At 37.6% G+C, this 22,044-nt stretch overlaps 1 long non-coding RNA gene across 1 annotated transcript in view; it reads left to right on the plus strand.

Moving 5' to 3' along the window:
- The first annotated feature begins 17,185 nt into the window (after positions 1-17,185).
- LOC122739738 overlaps positions 17,186-22,044 on the plus strand; it is a 118,504-nt gene continuing 113,645 nt past the window's right edge. The window contains exon 1 of the long non-coding RNA XR_006354674.1: positions 17,186-17,264. This is a non-coding gene — a long non-coding RNA (uncharacterized LOC122739738). The remainder of the gene's footprint in view (positions 17,265-22,044) is intronic.

Raw genomic sequence — 22,044 nt, forward strand, 5'->3', positions numbered from 1 at the left:
AATGGAAAAACTGTTGAATGCTATAGAGTGCATTAGGAAGAAGGAAATAATCAACATTGTGAAACTCACAAAAGCTACTTAGATGCAGAGTAAGGGAAAGATCTCACAATTACTTTGGGCCTCTTTATTTGTAAGAATTTACAAGAAGTATGTACATGTGTATGTTCATGAAAAATTCAATTAGATTTTAATTCCACAAGCAGCAATTAAGCACCTATTATGTACAGAACACTCTGCTACATAGTGGGGAGATTTGCTGGCTCCCTTGAATCTGCAATATGATTGATTCAGGAAGTCCTTCCAACATGTCAATCAGGGACTCTGATTTACTTGTGTACCTCTTGTGCCCAACTTCCCACAAATTAGTTTCAAGGAATGTCACTCAGCATGCCTCAGAACTTCTCCATTTCTCTCTTTTCAATCTTTTAAAATAATTACTATCCTTTGTTTTTAAATCACCTTAATTTCTGATTATATCCTTCCCCTCTCCTCTACCAAGAGGGTCATGGTTTGTAATAAAGATTAAAAAAAAAAGACAGTGAAACCAATACTTCAACCTTATCTTATAGCTGATCAATCAATCAATCAATCAAATAACATTTAATAAGTACTTACTATGTGTCAGGCACCATGCTAAGCCCATTAGATCAGCATCTAGCACATAGTAGGTGCTTAATAAATGTTTATCAACTGATTGACAGGGGTTACAAAGAGAAGGCAAAAACAACCCCTGCCTTCAGGAATTTATATTCCAGTGGGGGAGGCACCATATGTAAATCAGGATATCCAAGATAAATACATAATAGATGGAAGGGAACCTTAGAGGCAATGGCACCTGTAGGTGAGGGGACTGAGAACAATCTTACTAGAAAGGTGGCACTTGAATTCAATCTTTTTTTTTTTTTTTTGGTGCGGGGTAATGAGGGTTAAGTGGCTTCCCCAGGGTCACACAGCTAGTCTCAAGTGTCTGAGGTCGGATTTGAACTCAGGACCTCCTGAATCCAAGGCTGGTGCTTTATCCATTGCACCACCTAGCTGCCCCTTGAATTCAATCTTAAAGGAGGCCACAAAGAGGGGAGGGAGGTACAGTTTCTCAACTCTTCTCCATGGGCAAGGTTGGCTATTATCATTACAGAGGGGTGTTTTTTTCTCTTTGCATTTCTCAATTTCTTTTGACATTGTGAGGATACCAGTGTAGCATTTAGGCTTTGCATTGATTAACCCTCAATCTCATCACATGTCTAAGCATAGCTCTTTTTAGTTCCTACATTCTTTGATGGAATCCTTTATATAGCTTCTTCTTTGTAATTCCTTATTTGTAATGTACCATAGCCCATTCATATCCTTGATATGCCTTTTCATTGTCCTTTGGGTGAACACTCCAAGAAAAAAAAAAGACCCTGTGCAAAGGAGTTTACATTCCACTACAAATACATCTAAGGCAATCAAGAATGGCTACATGAAGGAGGAGGAAGAGCCACAGACTTTGAACCTTGAAGGAAGCTAAGGATTCTATGAGCCCTACACAAGGAAGAAGTAAATTTCAGGCCCTGGAGAGTAGTCTGTGCAAAAGCCACAGAGCTGGGAGATAGAATGCCAGGTCCAGGGAAGAGGAAATAGGCAGTTTGGCTGGAAAGAACAGCGTGGAAGGCACTAATATGAAATAAGTGTGAAAAGGCATGCTAGGCTGGAACTAGACCATGAAGGGCTCAGGAATAGATGTCATTGAGAAAAAAATTCTGAGATTTGGAACCTTCATGATCAGGTATGAATAAAGAATTCTAGTGGTTCAGTAATTCTAGTAATAATAATAATAATGGTAATAGTAACAACACCTCAAATTTGTGTCCTTTAAGATTTGCACCAATGTTCTTGGCTTGTCCCAAATGTAGGGGTTTACAAAAATTTGTGTAAACTTTATTTTAAAAAATAATAATAAACATTTTAATTTAAAGTTTTGAGTACCAAATCCCATCCCTCCTTCCTCCACTCCCCTCTCCTCTCCCCAAGGCAGCAAGTAATGTGATATAGGTTTAACATGTGCAATTATATAAAACATTACCATATAAGTCATTTTGTAGAAGAGAACTTGAATAAAAGAAAAAAATGAAAGTGAAAAATAGCATGCTTCAGTTTGTGTTAAATCAATATCAGTTCTTTCTTTCGAGGTGGATAGTATGTTTCATCAGTAGTCCTTTGGGATTATTTTAGATCATTGTATTTTTGAGAGTAGTTAAGTCATTCATAGTTCTTCATCAAACAATATTGCTGTCACTGTGTACAACATTCTCCTGGTTCTGCTCACTTCACTATACATCAGTTCATACAAGTCTTTCTAGGCCTGTCTAAAATCCTCCTGCTTGTCATTTCTTAGAGCACACTAATATTCCGTCACAATCATATACCACAGCTTGTTTAGACACTCTCCAAATGATGGGCATTACTTTGATTTCCAGTTCTTAGCCACCACAAAAAGAACTGCTATAAATATTTTTGTACAAATAGATCTTTCTCTCTTTTTTGGGATGTCTTTGGAATATAAACCTAGCAGTGGTATTGCTGGATCAAAAGTATGCACAGTTTTATAGCCCTTTGGGCATAATTCCAAATTGCTCTCTAGAATAGTTGGATCAGTTCAAATATAGGGTTTTAATACTTCAAAAAAGCAAAATAGAGAACAGATTCTACAATTTCTTTTCACCCCAATTTACACTTACCCAGATGCCAGCTGAAATTTATTTCTAAACCCTTTTCCATGAAAATATGCATGTATATGAATACATGTGAATATATACATATATTTATAATACATATATGTAGGATCCCTCCCACTTCTGTAAGTCCTACTAACAACATTTCCCCCACTATATTACATGGCAGAAAAGCCGGTCCATTTAAAATTGGCCATGGCCATTTTTCTACTTTATCATTGGGTCTATAAGAATGATTTATGATTGAGCCATATTATGGGGGGGACTATATGCATTTCTTTTTGGAGGGGCAATGAGGGTTAAGTGACTTGCCCAGGACCACACAGCTAGTAAATGTCAAGTGTCTGAGGCTGGATTTGAACTCTGATCCTTATGAATCCAGGGCCGGTGCTTTATCCACTGAGCCACCTAGATGCCCCCAACTATATGCATTTCAAAATAAAACATCTCTGAGCTGTTATTGGTTGTCCTTGCAGTGCCTATCTTGTGTTTTGTGGAAGTAGTTTCTAACATCTTCATATATTTTATGTGGTGGATAGGCAAAATACATGAATTCTTTTTGTTAAAAAAAGGGGCAGATTTCAGTGGACCACATGAATTAGATCCCCTTAAAAGATTCAGAAGAGAACTATTTTTTTTAATGAGACACAAAGAGAAATAAGAAGTATTACATACAAATTAAAGAAAATTTGCTAGGAAAATTCAGTCAAGCTATGTAAATGGGATTTCCCTCCCACTCTTGGACAAATAGAAAAAATAATCCTCTAATCCTTCTTCTCGGTTATCCTTCAGGGCTAGAGCTTCTGCATTGACTGTTATATCAGTTTTTTCATAATTCTGAAATTTGGAGGCTCTTAAATACAAGTCAGAATGTATATATATATATATATATATATATATATATATATATATATATATATATATATATATATATATATATATATATAAACCCTTTACCTAGGCCTCCTAGTAAATGAGTTTCATATTCCAAATTCAAGATCAGTGTTTGCAATGTTTAGGATCAGGTGCTGTCCAGGACAGTGTAATGTAATGAAAAGAATATTGTTCCTGGTAGCAGAAGACTTGAGTTTAGGTGCTGGCTTTGACAGTTACCTGATGTAGTTCAAGTCATTGAACCTCTCTGAGCTTCATTTTACTCATCTCTCAAATTCAGATAATATAGTTACAACAGAGGAGATAGGAACTGGACCTGTGAGTTCATTGACATAAAGAACTATCAGATGAGGAAACTTCCTCTACCAAAGCAAGTCAGCATCTTTGCAATTTAGAATTGTCTAAAGCACTGAGAGATTAAGTGATTGGGCAGGACCACAAAGCCAGTATGTGTCAGAGTTAGAACATGAACCTAGGGCTTTGTGGCTTCAAGGTCAGATCTCTATACGATATACTATGCAGCCTCTCTAATAATTATAACACTGACCTTGAAGCATGCATTCTTAACCTAAGAGTACAAGATACTTTTTGAGAAGGTATAGTAATTCATACTTTTCTACTGAAATATAGCAAAAGTTACCAAGTTAGGGGGAAATTGTGGATTGGAGTGAGGCAACAAAGTCAAAGTGGGAAAGGGAGGAAGTGTTATCAGAAAAATTTTAAAGAGATAGTTGAAGGAATAATTACTACTGATTAAAACCAAACATGTGGAAGTTTGGATACAAACCCCTTTGCATATTGAGTTAAAAAAGTCAGTGTCAACAGAAATTGAAAGATAAACTAATGGATCTCTGCAAATAATCAGAAACTCTGTGTTGATTTTCTTTTTGTTTTTTGGGGTTTTTTGGTTGGGCAATGAGGGTTAAGTGACTTGCCCAATGTCACACAGCTAGTAAGTGTTAAGTGTCTGAGGTCGGATTTGAACTCAGGTCCTCCTGACTCCAGGGCCGGTGCTCTATCCACTGCGCCACCTAGCTGCTCCCTCTGGGTTGATTTTCAATCAATGAAGTTATAAAATTTTGGGTATACTCTTGGAGAAGCATATCCCATTCTTCATAACATGACTATAAACCTTTTTTCCTTAAAAAAATTTTAATAAACATTTTTATTTAAAGTTTTGAGTTCCAAATTCTATTCCTCCTCCCTTTCCCCTCCCTGAGGTAGAAAGCAACCAGTTATAGGTTATACATGTGCAATTATGTAAAACATTTTCATATTAATCATTTTATATAAGAAAACTCAAAAGAAAAAAATGAAAGTGAAAAATAGCATGCTTTAGTCTATGTTCAATTAATCAATATCAGTTCTTTCTATGGAGGTGGATAGTATGCTTCATCACTAGTCCTTTGGGATTATTTTAGATCATTGTATTTCTGAGAATAGCTAAATCATTTACAATTCTTCATCAAATACTATTGCTGTCACTGTGTACAACATTCTCTTGGTTCTGCTCACTTCACTATCCATCAGTTCACACAAGTCTTTCCAGGTCTTTCTGAAATTGTCCTGCTTGTCATTTCTTATAGTACACTAATATTCCATCACCATCATATACCACAGCTTGTTTAGCCACTCCCCAATTGATGGGCATTCCTTTGATTTCCAGTTCTTAGCCACTACAAGAAGAGCTGCTATAAATATTTTTGTACAAATAGGTCTTTTTTTGGGGGGATGTCTTTGGGATATAAACCTAGCAGTGGTATTGCTGGGTCAAAAGTATGCACCGTTCTATGGCCCCTTGGGCATAGTTCCAAATTGCTCTCCAGAATGGTTGGATCAGTTCACAACTCCACCTATAGTGTATTAGCAACCCAGCTTTCCCATATCCCCTCCAACATCCAACATTTTCCTTTTTTGTTATATTTGCCACTCTAATAGGTTTGAGGTGATATATCATGATTATTTTAATTTGCATTTCTCTGATCAATGGTGATTTAGAGAATTTTTTCATGTGGCTATAGATAGCTTTGATTTCTTTGTCTAAAAACTGCCTGTTTTGGGTCAGCTAGGTGGCACAGTGGATAGAGCACTGGCCCTGGAGTCAGGAGGACCTGAGTTCAAATCCAGCCTCAGACACTTAACACTTACTAGCTGTGTGACTCTGGACAAGTCACTTAACCCCAGTTTCCTCACATACACACCAAAAAACCCCGAAACAAAACAAAACAAAAAACAAAAACCCCTGCCTGTTCATATCCTTTGACCATTTATCAATTGGGGAATGACATATTTTTATAAATTTGATTTAGTTTTCTACATATTTGAGAAATGAGGCCTTTGTCAGAGATACTTGTTTCAAAAATTCTTTCCCAGTTTTATGCATTCCTTATAATTTTGGTTGCATTGGTTCTGTTTGTGCAAACATTAAAAATATTTTATATAATCTAAATTATCTATTTTACATTTTGTGTTGCTCACTATATCTTTTTTGGTCCTAAATTCTTCCCCTGTCCATACATCTGACAGATACACTATATCATGCCCTCTTAATTTGCTTATTCTATCACCCTTTATGTGTAAATCATGTACCCATTTTAGTATATGGTGTGAGACGTTGGTCTATGCCTAGTTTCTGTCATACTGTTTTCCAGTTTTTCCAGCAGTTTTTGTCAAATAATGAGTTTTTATTTCAAAAGCTTGGATCTTTGGGTTTATTATATATTAGATTACTATAGTAATTTGCTTATTGTATGATTTGTACCTATTCTATTCCATTGGTTCACCTCTCTTATCCAGTGCCAGATTGTTTTGACAATTATTGCTTTATAATACAGTTTGAGATCTGCTACTGCTAGACCATTTTTGTTCACATTTCCCCCCCTCCCCGATTCTCTTGATATCCTTGAGGTTTTGTTCTTCCAGATGAATTTTATTATTTTTTCTAGATCTATAAAATATTTTTTGATAGTTTGATTGGTATGGTACTAAATAAGTAGATCAGTTTAGGTAGGATTGTCATTTTCATTATATTGGCTTGGCCTACCCATGAACAATTAATGTTTTTCCAGTTGTTTAGATCTGACTTTGTGTGAACAGTGTTTTATAGTTGTGTTCATATAGTTCCTGGGTTTGTCTTGGCAGATAGACTCCCCAGTATTTTATATTGTCTATAGTTATTTTAAATGGAATTTCTCTTTCTATTGGTTGTTGCTGGACTTTGTTTGTAATATATAGAAATGCTGATGATTTATGTGGGTTTATTCTGTATCCTGCAACTCTGCTAAAACTTAATAATTTCAAGTAGTTTTTTAGTTAATGCCATAAACTTTGTTTATAGCAACTTATATTTTGTGAATCAGAATTCTCAATCATATTTTCACTCAGACCCAAGGCCAGTCACAAATTGGAGGTGAAACATGATATGTGGTGATCTCTCTTAAAAACCATACTAGCTAGTCTCTAAGGTTCATTCTACTACAAGCCTCTGCATAAGGCCCTGTGTTAAACACTGAGGGAGATGCAAAGATAAATAAGATATAGTCCTTACTTATCTTGAAGAAGCATGTACTTGCAGCTTAAAATGTGCTCAGAATGTATCTAAAATGTCCTAATTTACAAGAAGGCAGTTTACAACCAACTTCTCAGGATTGTAAAGAGGTAAGAAGTAAGCTATTTAGTGGAATCATCTACCTAAGATGTAACTAAATTTTCTCTTTTTTAAAATAAGTATCATCTAAATATATTTTTTATTAAATTTTTATGACACAGTTTGTGTCTTAGCAGTGCAATGATTTACATATACAAATGCTGTCCACTCTAAATCCTGTGCACTTAATACATTATTTTTTCAATAAATAATTCCCATTATCAATAAGAGTCCTATCCCATTAAGGGATGGCATTGAAATACTTTAGTAGCAAGATGATGTAATATACTTTCACTATTCTGCTTCAAAAGTGTGGTTTAGTGCTTGAGTTTTAAGTCAGAATAAACTCCATTGCACAGAAGTAAATTATATGCAAATAAATCATAGTATAAATATACTTTGAAAAATTATTAATTTGTCCTTCCACTATTCCCCCACCCAATTAGGCAAATTTAAAAAGAAAAAGAAAGCCCTCAATCCATAGCTATATAATCTGCCAAAACAAATTCCCACACTGACTATGTCTGAAAATGTGTATCTTTTTCTGCATCTTAAGTGACATGTTTCAACTTCATTTTTTCTTCCTTCCTTCCTTCCTTCCTTCCTTCCTTCCTTCCTTCCTTCCTTCCTTCCTTCCTTCCTTCCTTCCTTCCTTCCTTCCTTCCTTCCTTCCTTCCTTCCTTCCTTTTTTTCTTTCGCAGGGCAATGGGGGTTAAGTGACTTGCCTAGGGTCATAGGTTAGTAAGTGTCAAGTGTCTGAGGCCAGATTTGAACTCAGGTCCTCCTGACTCCAGGGCCGGTGCTCTATCCACTGTGCCACCTAGCTGCCCATCAACTTCATTTTAAAAACATGTATATTGACTTCAAAATTTTGGCCCAGATATCTGAGAATTAGAATGTGGTAGTCTGGCAACACTGATGTCATGGCCACAGCTCATGGGGAGATAGTTGTTTGACAAATGAAATCTCTCAGTCATTGTTTAAACTCATGCAGTGTCTCCACCAAAGCAATGACTTTGGGCATAGCCATTCTGTTATGAGACACAGCTGAATCCCAAGTACAAAAGGAAAAGCAATTATCTGGATGCTTACCACACATTTAACACTGCAGTTTTCATGTATATTTAAAAAATAAAGAAAAAAATCAGACAAATGACTTGTTTAAAATTCACCATGTGCTATAACCAATTTAAAGCAACAACAGAAATCCTTTGCTATTACCCTGAATATTCCTTTTCTATTCCTACTGTTTTGATTCCCATTAAAAAATTTGAATTGTGGTAGATGTCCTGTAGCCAGTACTTTCAAGGATACCTAGTATGTCATATAGAAAGGTAATGAGCATTAATAGTAATAATACTTAGCAATTTTTTGGTGCCTTACAAATATTACCTCATTTGATCCTCACAGCAACCCTGTGAATTAGATGCTATTATACCCATTTTTACAGATAAGGAAACTGAGGGAAACAGAGGTTAAATGACTTGCCCATGGTCACATAGCTAGCAAGTTCCTGAGGTCAGATTTGAACTCAGGTTTTTCTGACTCTAGGTCCAGCACTATATCTACTAGCTGCTTTTGAGGTCCATTGATATTCCACATAAAATCTAAATTGTGAAGTTCACTAACTTAGTTGGATGGAGTAGCTTCTTATTTTGTTTGAACTGCTGCAACAAGATCTCCTTCCTCCAGGACTCTGCATTAATAAACATTCTCTACCACCACCACCACCACCACCACAACTATCTTGTTTTTCTTCTTCTTCTTCTTCTTCTTCTTCTTCTTCTTCTTCTTCTTCTTCTTCTTCTTCTTCTTCTTCTCTTCACTACTATTATAATTGTCATCATCTTCATCATTATCTTCATGATTATCATCATCATAGCTGACATTTATTAAGGTGCTTTATGGCTCACAACATGTATTACCTGAATCATTTAATTTGATTCTCACAACTGCTCTGTGAGGTTGATGCTACTGGTATTATCACCCCCTTTTCAAACATGAGAAAACTCAGACTCAGAGAGAAATTGACATGCCTATATCCCTTCAGCTAAGAAGTACTGGAGAAAGGATTTGATTTGATGAGCCTTTCTTGACGATAAGTGCAGTACTTTTTTATTTAACTACATCACATTGCCTAGCTCCTCATATCACCCTTTCCAGAATACTCCATTCACCCAAACATCATCTTAGACTCACATGCTATTATACTTCAGGGATTATCTTGTCTAACTCTCTCATTTTACAGATGAGGATCATAGATTTAGCTGAAAGGGTCATTGGCCAATTAGTCCAACCCCTCAGTCTTATAGATGAAGTCATCTTTTTGCCATCTTTCTTACCATGACCGCTGTTCCCTCTCAAAGGTACCTCTAAAAATTATGTCTTAGAGAAGCTAAGTACTCAACTGTGGAATTCTTGTCTTGGTGCCATGATGGGAAGAGCCCATAATATCTGTATCTGGTACATAGCAGGCTCTCGTTAAATGCTTGTTGACCTTTTAACTTGACTATATCTAACTGACCCCCAGACCTGATCATGCTTCACCTAAGATACATTCTGGCCATTTGCCCATCTGTGTTATACCTACATTTTATTCTTAAAATGGTAATCAAATAAATTCTATTCTTTCTGGAAAGGGTGTATCAATATTATACCCTATTGGTCCACTCACCATCCCTGTGACTTCCCAGACCAAAACACCTCTCTCCTGCCCTACTCCTTTATATGTATCATACCCTGCTATTAGAATTTGAGCTCTTTGAGGTCAAAGGGCCACTTCATTTTGCAATTTGTGTCCCGAGCACTTAGAAGAAGGCATAGGTCACACTAAATAATTAATAAATACATTTTCATTTATTTATTCATTGAGAATGAGCATCCCTTAACTTCTTACACAATTGGAAGTTTCTAGTTTTGTTTTGGTTGTTATATCCCTATTGCTGCCAAAATGTGGGGTTCTTGTCTCTCAACCCATTAGATATGGATTAAAAGGCTACACACAGGCAAAATATACTCATTGACTGACATTATCATGTGGCCAGGCTACTGGTCATAGCAGATGTCAGATAGAACATGCTTTGAACCTTTTAGTCCTGTTTTTCTTTCCTGATTCCTCCCTTTGCCAAAGGGCATGCTGTAACAAGCTTTGTGCTGTTACCACTCTGCAATGTTGGCAAAGAAGTCCTAAGCCAGGTGATTGGAACGGCACAAAAGGTGTGAGACAATTACTCTGGCTTTAAAGTTAGTGCTAATGGAGTCTAAAATTGTTGAAGAAAATGCTAAAGGTCTAAAGATTGTCACCTTCAAACTGCAAAGAGTATGTAAGGCAGAATGAAGCCGACTGTGCTTCTGTATGCTTCCCCTTTCAGTACCTTTATTTTGTGATTGAATCTAGATATAACAGAGTATTATTAATTTGTGAACATTTTCCCCTCCTTCAGTCCATTTCTTATACTGCTGCCAGTCTAAGCTTGCTAAAAATAGGAATTTCTTCATTTCATCTCCCTACACAAAATCATTCAATGGCTCCCTATTACCCACAAGATAGAGTTCAGGTTTGTTACTATTGTTGTTATTCAAGCCTTATTTCTTACAGCTCCTGTCACACAAAGCTTTTAAAGAAGATAGAGCTTGGTGTGGTAGAAAGAACTCAGAATTTGAAGTCAGAATTTAGTAGGGAGAAGTGGAAGGAACATTGTCTCTGGAACAAGAAATCTAGGTTCAAATCCTACCTCAGATGCAGACACCTTTGGCTTTCCTGTTTCCAAGTCTTTGCTCACATTCTTCCTCCTTCTTTAAGACATCCTTTGTTAATAATTCCCAAACTATGGTCTGTAGAACTCTGGGGTCCCACATCATGTGAACAGGGGTTCTGTGAGAAAAGCCTAGTTCTTAATGATATTTTTCTTTTCTAAAATATTAAATATGGAATCATGTATTTTAAAAATCCATTATGTATAATAATTTTCAGACAGGAAAATAGTCTTAATTTCTGCTATTTTTGCTCTAAAATTTCCCCAATCCCCAGGGTAATTAAATTACTTCCCCAAGGGTCAGAGATAGGATTTTGATTCATGTCTTTTGACTTTTAATACAGTAAGCTTATGCTTATTATATTCAAATATGCCAAGTAAAATATAAGGTAATTTCTTTGAAAGAAAGGCACTACCTGAAGTATATAAGTTATGGACACAGACCTATATGAATATATATATATATGTATATATATATATATTTGTGTATTTGTATGTCTATTTGAATGTATATATGAATACATATATTATATTATCTTTCTATAACTAGCAAATGCTGGTATACTTTTCCTTTCCCTATTAGCTGCTGGACAGAACAAAGTGAGTTCACCTGAAGGTCTACATGTAATATATGGAGTTAGTAACTGGGCAAGACTAGAGAATAGAGATGACCTAGCAGAGGAGAGGGTATATCAGTAGCAAAGAGCAGAGAGCAAGAAGACATTGAAGCTATTACCTCATCTTGAATGGAAAGTTCATTCAGAAAAACTGGAGAGGATTATAGATATATAGAGAATACTGCCTGGGTTCACTCTCCAAGAGCAAGGATTACTATGTCTATCCCTCAGAGTTCTAGGGGTATCCCGAGGAACTTGGGGTGCCCTCTCTAAAGTTATTAGTTGTCTATCCCCCAATAGTTATATTCCAGTGAATAGTACCCAGTTCTGTTTAACCACCTAACATCAATTAACTTTTAGAAAGGGATATTTACTTCAAAGATATAGAAATAATAATGTATAAATATTTTCTCTCAACATATCAGGGTCATATTCTCTCCTATTATACTTTGATCTTTGGAGAGAATAGGTGCAAACTCAGTTTCTGCATGACATTAGCTCCACCAAGTTCATATCCAAATGCAGCATTGTTGTTGGTTCTGTCCTTGTCTCCTTGTTACTATTGGACTAGGTCTCTATGGTCAGTCCTGAAGGCCATTCTTTGTTTTGCAGGGCACCATTGCTGGGCACCCCCCCTCTCTCTCCCTCCCCTCATAATGTTTTACTCTACAATTCCTTCACCTAAAACAAAAGCACAAATGCCAATGGGGGGTGTATTCATAGGCCACTTTTCACCTTGTTGGAGAGAAGGCCAAATTCCTTTTCCCTTATATTAGTCTTTCGCTGAATGTCATCAGCGAAGGAGAGAGAGAGAGAGAGAGAGAGAGAGAGAGAGAGAGAGAGAGAGAGAAAGGGACAGAGGGAGGGAGGGAGAGAGAGTAGTTGAAAAGGAAAAAAAGAAATAGGTAAAGCTCTTGTTGCTAGTAGGAAGGAAGGGAGGGAGGGATGAAAAGATGCTATTTCCATCCCTAGACCCCATCCACCATCTTTGAACAGCAAGGAGCTAAGGTCAAGACATGATTAGGACCAGGTTTCTCCAAAGGAGCTCTGATAGTTGGGACTCTAGTTTATTTGAGAAATATGCAGACTCATCTGGGACTAATAGGCATTTAGTCAAGTATAACTATTTACTATTGTTTTCTTTCTTCTATTCATAAAATTCCCTTCAGTGAGGTTGTCTAATTCGTGCTTGCAAGCAAGTTTAGTTTCTATAAACTTGAGGGTACCATGCATACATTTCCCTTACATTCTTGGGTGGAGTCTGTGAGCTAAGACACACCAATACATAGGTAAAAGGTGATGCAGTGGTGCAATTGTTGGGAGGGAATCTCTGTCTTGTTTGATTTAATTAAGGCAGGGCTAATAAAGGGAGTAGATATTGCACAATGCCAATGTACCTGCCTTGAAGCACTAGAGTAATGTAGAGTGCCATTTTTTGACAGGGCAATATTGTGCAGCTAGAGGAATCTAGGAACATCAGTAAAGCTGGGGTTGGGCATGTCTGTAATGGGGTGTACCTACAGAGTCCCTGTTTCAAGGCCCTTTCTTAAGTTTGCAAATAGGCTGTGAGAGTCTCATGCCCTAATTTATTTCTAGAATAGTGTGGCACAGTGGAAACTGAACTGGATTTGGAATCACTGGTCCTGGATTAAAGTCCCAACTGTACTACTTACTACCTATGTGATCTAAGGCAAGTCACTTCAGCTTGCTGGGCCTCAGTTTCCTCATCTGTAAAATGAAGGGATTGAAGTGGTTGTCTGCTCTAATTCTATGATCCCTTCTTCCCCTTGTCTCTTGATACTAACCGTGGAGGGTGGAGGGAGAGCTGGTATTTCTACATGCAGAATTAATCTCCTAAATCCAGTGTATGCCTTGGGTGTGGGGGTATTGTCATTATTAATATAGTAATTGGGTTCTATTAGTGGAAAGCAAAGGGAGAGAGGATGGCAGCTGGCAGCTGAGTGAACCGGAGTCCATGACATTCTGTTTCAGGGCGTGGACTCGTTAGCACTGCAGGGCTGGTTAGTAGTACTGAGCTCTCTAGGACGAAGCATCGCAGCATCCGCAGCATCCCCAGCATCCGCAGCAGCAGCTTTAGCTGTAGCATTAGCAACAGCAACCGCTCCAGTGAAAGCTCCCACCCCATCTGAGCCACCCAATCAGAAAGCACTCGGCCATCCACCTAATCTCTCCGCCCCCCCGCCCCCATTCACATTTCCCTGGAGTCCAGCCCCATTCAGAAATTGCCCAGCTTCCCACCTCCCGGATCCTGAGCTGCTGATCAATATCGGCTACAGTCTCACGGTCCTAATGGAGTTATGGGCTGAAGGCAGTCAATACAAATCATAAAGACCATCAGCTTGTCTCTCGAAGGACAGGTCAGAGTTCAAAAGTAGTAGTAATAAGTATTTTGATACTCATTACTTATTAATATGGTAATAATGCTATCTTAGATCAGAGGCTCTTGACCTTTTTTATGTCACCAACCACTTCGACAGATTAGTGAAGTCTATGGACTCCTCAGAGTCACGTTTTTAAATGCATAAAATAAAATGCATATGATTACCAAGGAATTTGACTGTATTAAAATACGGGTCTTAATATACATACATATGTACATTATATTAATATACATATACAAATACATGTACATATTCATGGGGTCTATGAACTTTGTGTAAGTGTGTGTGTGTGTGTGTGTGTGTATACACACCCCAGGTCATCCTGCCTTAGACACAAATGTCATCTTTGACTAATTCACTGATATTTAATATTCATATTTATAATAATGTGAATGAAGATTATATAAACTACTGGCAGATGAATAATGTATATAACTAGATATTTACCTATATAAGATTGCATATCTCTCTCTGTTGCTCTCTCTCTCTCTACCTCTCTCCCTATCAGTTGGACTTTTTTTGCCTCAGCAATTTTGGAAAGATATTTTGAAGTCAGGAAAGCATTACAAATTCCAGTGGTAGAGGGAATAGTTGCATGATGAAATCAAGGAACTTTTGAAGTATTTGACTGTACACAGTTCACCCCCAACTAAGGGATTTACATAATATATGTGTATGCATACAGATACATGTAGGCAAAAGATTTATATGTATATCTTTGTGATAACATGTATGTATCTTGTATGAGCTTGTCTTACATTTTGGGTTGTTTTCCTTTAAATGTAGCACCTCTACCTTGTCCACATTAAAAGCCATCCCTTTTTAATCTATTCACATAGACTCGGGAGAACCCTCACACAGTTATCTATGTTAGCTTGATATTCTATTACCCAGAAACTCATTGTGTCATCTGCCCTGAAACTTTTAAAACACATTTTCCTTGATTTCATCATGCAACTATTCCCTCTACCACTGGAATTTGTAATGCTTTCCTGACTTCAAAATATCTTTCCAAAATTGCTGAGGCAAAAAAAGTCCAACTGATAGGGAGAGAGGTAGAGAGATATCTTGATATCTTTTGTTTTTATCTTACCTAGATTCCCCCAGTTTCTCCATATGTCCCTTCCCCCTCAAACCATTCCTTATAACAAATATTTTTTAATAAAGAGAAAGAGGAAAAAAGTCAGTAAAACAGATGAACATATCAAAAAAAAGTCTGATATTCTATTCAATAGTCTACACTCATGGACTTCAACCTCTAGAAAGGAACAAGCCTGGATTTTCTCATATCTCTTCTTTGGGACAAAGTTTGTTCTTCATAATTTTTCAAGATTCAGTTTAGATTGTTTTGTGGTTATTCTTTCTATATACAGAATTGTCATTGTGTATATAATTTTTTGGCTCTGTTTACTTCATTTGCATTAGTTCAAGTCAGTCTTTCCATGCTTCTCTATATTCATCATGCTGATTTTTTATTGGATATGCATCCAATTTATTTAGCAACTTCCTCAGTTTTGCCCTGAAATTTATAATTGTATTTGGGGTCATAGAGCTAGAGCTGAAAGGAACATTAGAGGACATATAGTTCAACTTTCTCTTTACAGATGAGGAAACTGAGATCTAGAGAGTGACCTCACCCAAGGTCATCGGGGTAGAACTGGCAGAGCTGGGATTCGAATGGAAATTCTTGGAATCCAGAACTAATGCTCTTTCCCCTGTCTCATGCTTCTTCTCCCAGATAATTTGTGAGTGTTAAATGATCCCTCCCCTAGCACAAAGGCCGTGCACAGACGTCACTATTAATTTCTACCCAGAGATGCACTAACCATTTATCTTGACGATAGCATGCTGAAAGAGTTCAGAATCTGGATCAATTCAAAACAGTTGGGGGTGAGGAGTGGGTTGGGGAGAAGAGATATATCCTTGGCATTTCACATTGGATAAGGCTCTTTTCCTTTAACTCACTACTGCTCTTCCTCTGCCAGGAATAAGGCAACTGGGGCTCTATGAGCATCAGCCAGACCAGGGCTGCTGGGCTGGGAGTTTTCTGTAATCGAATAGAGCAAGTTTTATGACTTGGGAGAGATTTGCTGTCTGTTGCAGTTCAGAGCTTATGAAAAGATATACTACATTAATTTCCTGAACTATGCCTCTTTGGCTGGAATACCTTATTTTGGGAACATCTCTCTTGAATTACTGTAGTTTGTCTGCGGCACTACCCTGCAAACATTCCTCTTAAAAGGAATCCTCTGTGTATGTGTGTTGCTTATTGCATTCCAAAAGGACCCACATCCTACAGAGGGAAGTGGGCAAGTTCTAAATGGTTTTTAACATGGTACCAGCAAAGCAGGAGCTTTCCTAGTGCATAAAGGGCATTTTCTTTGTACTGGTAAATTTGGAGAACAAAGATTACCATGATTAAATTCAGCAACAATAAAATTTCTACAGAAATGACTATTTCTGCAGGAAGGGGCTGACCCTGGGCATATAATCTGCAATCCTCAATACAAGGAATGCTTAAAACTTACCCCCCTCCCTTTTCTCAGGAGTTCAGACTCAATCGCTGAGGTCTTTTTGGTGTATGGGGGGACAGTCAAAGGGAGATGACTTTCACTCCATCACGGCTTTGCTAATTAATAGGTATGTACCTCATATAAACAAACCTAATAGGTGAAAATCCATGTTTATCTACCAAGATAAATTAGGAGTAGCTTGCTGCTTTACAGAAAGATTTGCCATAGTATTTCTTTAAATAATTTACTTCATGCATTTAGAATAAGTTCACAAAATGTTTACTTATACAAAATATGTAAGGAAAAGATTCATACAGTCTTGGATTTCAAGTGAGAAGGGCTCTCAGAGGTGACCTAGTAAAATTTTGTTTTACAGATAGGAAACTGAGGCTTTGTGACTTCCTCAAAGTCATAAAGGTATGAGGCAAGATGTACCCGAAATCTAGGTTTTTGATGAAATCATCAGTGCAGAGCATTGGAAGACTAGATAGGCATTTCTGATGGATGCTCTCATCTAATTGCATTACATATTAGCAGGGACATGAATTAAGGGTGCATGGTTATATTTTTAATGAATATGGCCTGTTGTTTATGTGCAATCTAATACTATGCTCATTTAATCTTTGTATATTTGTTTCCCTTATTCAGCTCCTTTTCAGACTCTTCATTGAGGCATGGAGGTGACCTTGAATAATCAAAGGTTATGCTAACAAGACACCAGCTTTGGTGAGTCCTACTATACTGCAGAGGTTGAGTAAAGCTATAGGTGCATATATTCAATCCAATAAGCTTTTATTAAGCATCAGCTGTGTGCAAGAAACTGTGCAAAGGACTAGAGTTACAAAGATAAAACGAAAAACAGTCCCTCTGGGGGCCTTATATTATACAGACTGTCTAATAGCTTCACTGGATAATTTTTTTTTTGAGGCAATTGGGGTTAAATGACTTGCCGAGGGTCACACAGCTAGTAAGTGTCTGAAGTTGGATTTGAACTCAGGTTCTCCTGACTTAAGGTCCAGTGCTTGATTTCCTGCCCCACCTAGCTGCCCCAACAGCATCATAGCTTTAAACTTTGGGGCCTTAGAGATCATCGAGTCCAACCTCCTTATCTTACGATAAAGACATGGAGGCTCAGAGAAGTCAGACACACAGCTGGTAAGTGTCTGATGTGGGATTCCAACCAAGGCCTCCAGTAGCCAAGTCTTCTTTCTAAGATACCTACGTTGCCTTTGCCCTAGAGGGCTGCCTGAGCAGCCCTGCAGCATGGAGGGAAAATGGATTCAGGAGTCTTTGGTTTGACAGGACTGGGAGCAGACTCTCACAAGACCATTGTAGACTCCTTGTCCTATGATCTTTCTTGTTGCTATGGCCTGAAGACCATCAGGCCTGAGGTGCCATGATGATATGGCCTTCTTTCCTGGCCTTTCTTCTGTCCTGCTTTGGAACTATCGGGATGGGATTCAGTGTGCATTTGTGTTGAGAAGCAGGAACCGTCTTTGCTGTGGAGGTATTAGCTTCTGTTCTATTATGAAAGCGTGGATACTGCTGTAGGACCCTTCCCTTATTACCTTTTCCTTCCCTTCCATGCTCCCTTGGTTGTCCCCAGTCAAGACACATCAAATATGTCTGATAAAAGGACCTATTGCTTTGAGCACAGACTGCCTCCTCTAATTCTTCTGGGAAGTCTTTTAAATCCTAAGAACAGCCCCCCCCAGGTCATGGACCCTAACTTTAGTTCTGCAAGGTACCTTAGAGGTCATCTAGGCCAAACTCCTCATTTTACAGATGGGGAAATGGAGGCCCAGGAAGGTGAATCTTGCCCAAGGTCACACAGTTGATATCAGGGACAGGATAGATTTGAAATAATCAACAGAGGGAAGGCATTAGAATAAAGGGAGATTTGAAAAGGCTTCCTGTAGAAGGTGAGATTTTAGCTGGAACTGAAGCCAGTAAAGTCAAGTGGTGCAGGTGAAAAGGAGAACATTACAGGCATAGGGGATGGACAGGAAAAAATCTACTATTTCCCAGTGATAGTCCTTCAAACGACTTGAAAATAATTATCCCTTCCTAGTTCCCCCAAGTCTCCTCTTCCCCAAGATAAATATCTGGAGTTCCTTTAATCTTTCTTCATTTGTCATGAACTTGAGCTACTTTGATGTCCTGGTTGCTATCCTCTGAAAAAAATCATCTGTCTTTTCTAAAATATTCTAGTTGAAACTTCATTTTACAGATGAGGAAAATGAGGCCAAGTGATTTGCCAAATGTCATACAGGTGGCAACAGGTTTTGAACCTATATCCTCTGACTTCAGATTCAACACTTTTTCCACACCATAAAGCCATTAAGAATAGAAGATAACACCTCAGGATATTTTTCACACATTTTTCTAGTAGAAAAGTTATCATTGAAAAAGCTATATTGTTTTTAGGGGGTGAGGTGGCAGCTCAGCTTCCTTTATGATCTGGGACCTATTTAGAAGGTGACTGGCTAGTATTAGGGTTACATAGTTCCTGACTAGGAAGTGAAGCCTTTGTTTGTACCAGAACTGACCATGTGGGGTCTGAATCAATTGAGCCCTGTGAGTTTAGATTAATCTTGGCCTTCTGTACACTCTAGACTAAATCATTGAGCTAACTGGTCCATAGAAAAAATAGGCATGACTTGCCAAAATGCTGCCTGGTTTCATAACAAGATTTGTTCAAGGATATGAATAAATCACTGACTCCAAACTGCTTTTTTCATCCTAACTCTTGGCGCTGGAATTAGGGTTAGCCAGGTTCCTATTGGAGATTAGTGCAGTGATTCTTATGCTTGCCTTCTGAATATAATTGGATTAGAAAATTGCACTGGTTGAAAGGCCAACTTCATTGCCTGAAAAATGTCATTGTATAGTTCATTAAAAGAGTGTTGACTGAGCGATTTCTTGAAAAGCTTTCATGATTGTGAAAGGTGCTTGACCAAACTAATTTCAATAACATCTAAAATCATGATGATGTTTTTGTGGGGACAAAGCTCAACTAATTATTCAGAGTTGTAGCTTAGTTAACTTTGTAAGGGAGAAATTTATACATACATAGTTTATACCCGTTTTAAAATTGGTTACTGCTCTCTTGAATAACCCTCTCAGCAAGCAACATATTAATCCATTTGATTAACATATATCATGCCTTTCCTAAGGCCAAAGTCCACCTATGGACTGCAGTTAATTTTACCTTTCTCCTCTTTCTATCTCATTCCCCTTCCTCTCAATTTTCCCTGAGCCTATCTGCTTGCAACAAAAGCTCAATGGGAGATGCATAGAACAGTGTTAAAATTAAACAGAATGTTACAAAAAAGGGTTGGGATTTTGAAAGGTGACTCTTATTTTACGGCAGGGAAGCCAAAGAGCACCACCCTTGCCCTTGGCATGGGGAAGAATTGGTGTGACAAAGGCATGATTGGTATTGTGTTTGTTGGCTATTATTGAACACTATTGTCCTTTGCATGTGAGCTGTGTCTTCTGGGGCCGTCATTCAGCATATGAGTTCCCCCCAAAAGGGAAGTGCTTTCATCCATTTGACGCTATGGAAGGCCGTCAGGACTATTTATTTTGCTGTTCATTTAGTCATGCATGGTTGCCACAGCAACAGTAGCAATATTATAGTCTCTCCAAGCCTTTATGAGAAGCTAGTAACTGTTGAGATTCCTCCAAAGGTGCCATAGTTTCTATTCTTTTTGTCAAAGTTTGAACACCTCTTCTCCTGTCTTATGAGTTGCATATTTATTTATGGAACCCAAAAGGGAAGTTTTGGGGAAAGAAAGGTTCTTTCTGAACCTTTCTGAAGGGTCTATTTTCTTAGAACTTGTCTGGGAAGACACCTGTCAGGTAGGAATGAGGGGGAGAGTGGGAATAAAAATAGGAGTTTAAAGCATAACACATGTCACACTTCTCTTCCAATGCCTGGCATCTATCACAGTGTCTGGCACATAGTAAATGCTTAATAAGTACTTGTTGTTGATGGGCTGTTTATGTTTCAGAGGACCTCTGGATGCAGGATTTGAAAGTCATTATGCTTTTTGTAATTATTTTTATTTTGTTAAATATTCCCTGACCACATTTAAAAAAAATGTTATTTAAAAATTTTTTGAGCTCCAAATTTTCTCTTCCTCCTGTGCTTCCCCTTGAGAAGGCAAGCAATTTAATAATGATTGTACATATGAAGTTATGCGAAAGATATTTCTATATTAGCTATGTTGCAAAAGAAAACAATAAAAACAGAGAAAATGGAAAAAAGTATGCTTCCTTCTGTATTCAGAGTTCATCAGTTCCCTTTCTGGAAGTGGATAGCATTTTTCATCATGGGACCTTTAGAATTGTCCTGGATCATTGTCTGGATCAGAGTAGCTAAGTCTTTTACAATTGATCATCCTTACTGTTACTGTGTACAATATTTTCCTGGTTCTACTCATTTCACTCTCCTTGAATTTATATGTCTTCCCATGTTTTTCTGAAGCCATCCTGCTCATCATTTCTTACAGCACAATAGTAGTCCATCAGAATTATATACCACAACTTGTTCAGCCATTCTCCAATTGATGAGCATCCCTATTCCAAATCTTTGCCACCACAAAAGAGCTATCATAAATAGATACTACTACATAAATAGTACTATTGTGTATTGTGCACCTAATCTATTCCACTGATCCACCATTCTATTTCTTAGCTAGTGCCAGATTGGTTTTTTTTGTGTTTTTTTTTTAGTGAGGCAATTGGGGTTAAGTGACTTGCCCAGGGTCACACAGCTGGTAAGTGTTAAGTGTCTGAGGCCGGATTTGAACTCAGGTCCTCCTGACTCCAGGGCCAGTGCTCTATCCACTGTGCCACCGAGCTGCCCCCAGATTGTTTTGATGATTACAGCTTTGAATCTAGTTTCAATCTAGTTTGAAATCTGGAACTGCTAGGCTACCTGTCTTCACATTTTTTTTTCCATTGATTCCCTTGATATTCTTTTAAAAATTATTTATTTTAATTATTTTTTCAATTACATCTAAGGATACTTTTTTGAGCTTTTTCCCACCCTCCTTTCCCTCCCCTCCCCCCCTCTCAAGAACAGCAAGCAATTTGATATAGGTTATACATTGCAATCATGTTAAACATTTTTCCACATTAGTCATGTTGTAAGAGAAGAATCAGAACAAAATGAAAAAATGCAGGAAAGAATAAATAAGAACAATAACAAAAAAAGTAACAACAAAAATGAAAATAGTATGCTTCAACCTGCATTCAGACTCCATAGTTCTTTTTCTGAATGTGGAGAGCATTTTCCACCTTAAGTCTTTTGGCATTGTCTTAGGTGCACTGCTGTGATCACTGTTGATTATCACAAAGTGTTATTGATACTGTGTACAATGTTCTCTTGTTTCTGCTCAATTCACTCAGCATCAATTCATGTAAGTCTTTCCATGTTTTTCTGAAATCCATCTACTTATCATTTCTTACAGAACAATAGTATTCCATTACATTAATA

Source organism: Dromiciops gliroides, chromosome 2 (genome assembly GCF_019393635.1).
Source record: "Dromiciops gliroides isolate mDroGli1 chromosome 2, mDroGli1.pri, whole genome shotgun sequence".
NCBI lineage: Eukaryota > Metazoa > Chordata > Mammalia > Microbiotheria > Microbiotheriidae > Dromiciops > Dromiciops gliroides.